Below are 929 nucleotides of genomic sequence, written 5' to 3'. Positions count from 1 at the left end.
AAAACATCTAATCATATATAACACTTGTCCCCAACCGCGATTCACGAAGCCTTGGGGGGGGGGGGGATGTACAGCAATTTGCAAAGCGTTCATTAATGTTTATGTGAAGAATATATTGTAATGTTATGTCTACCAGAAATATCGTACTGCCAACGTCTGGTAATCAATAATTGTTGGATATGTTTAGTAGGTTAAAAATATGAATATTCAAAAATCATAATTGGAACAGATAATGGAGGCTGGTTATAGGTGTGTCTGAGTTTTGGAAGAGGATTCATAGGTGTAAAATGCGTGAGAGTGCATGAGTCTATTTAGTGGCATGTCTGTTCATGTTTATAGTATGTGTTACATAATGCATAAATGAAGTAAAGTGAAATGAAATAAAGCAAATATGTCGTGATGTAATGAAATTAAACACATAATACAGTGAGACAAAAATAAAATTATATTAAGAAAATGGAATGGGACAAAAAAAGACAAATAAAATAGATTTTTAAATTAAAAAAAGAATAAAGAATCGAGTTTGATTGAATAATTGAAATTAACAGATAAATGAATTGCAGTAGATTAAAATGAAGCGGAAAAAACAAAAGAAACTAATGAAAGATATAAAATAAACTACATGAGTAAGAAACATGAATAAATGAAACAGTATGGAACAAGTAAAAAAAATCAAATAAAAGAAAAATAATTGAAAGTTAGAGAAAATTAAATAAATTTCTGAGATAGAAAAGGAAGGGAAATCATAGAAAAATAAATGAATGAATAGGAATAAAGGCTTTGAAGGTGGAAGTGGAGGGGGTGCATGAGAGGGAGAAAAGTAGATGGAGGAGAGTGAGAAGAAGCTGGAGATAATCAAGCAAATAAGACAAAGATGACACAGCAAATTAAAATGGTAAAGCAAACAGTTCAACAAGTGACTGAAAATA

General features: G+C 30.5%; 1 protein-coding gene across 1 annotated transcript in view; it reads left to right on the top strand.

The window, feature by feature from the left end:
• Positions 1-929, top strand: part of LOC119581716 — a gene marked incomplete in the record, with an annotated part of 132,029 nt that overhangs the window by 13,420 nt on the left and 117,680 nt on the right.

The sequence above is a fragment of the Penaeus monodon genome, chromosome 15, assembly GCF_015228065.2.
Source record: "Penaeus monodon isolate SGIC_2016 chromosome 15, NSTDA_Pmon_1, whole genome shotgun sequence".
NCBI classification, from domain to species: Eukaryota; Metazoa; Arthropoda; class Malacostraca; order Decapoda; family Penaeidae; genus Penaeus; species Penaeus monodon.
This window is presented reverse-complemented; position numbering and strand designations above follow the sequence as displayed.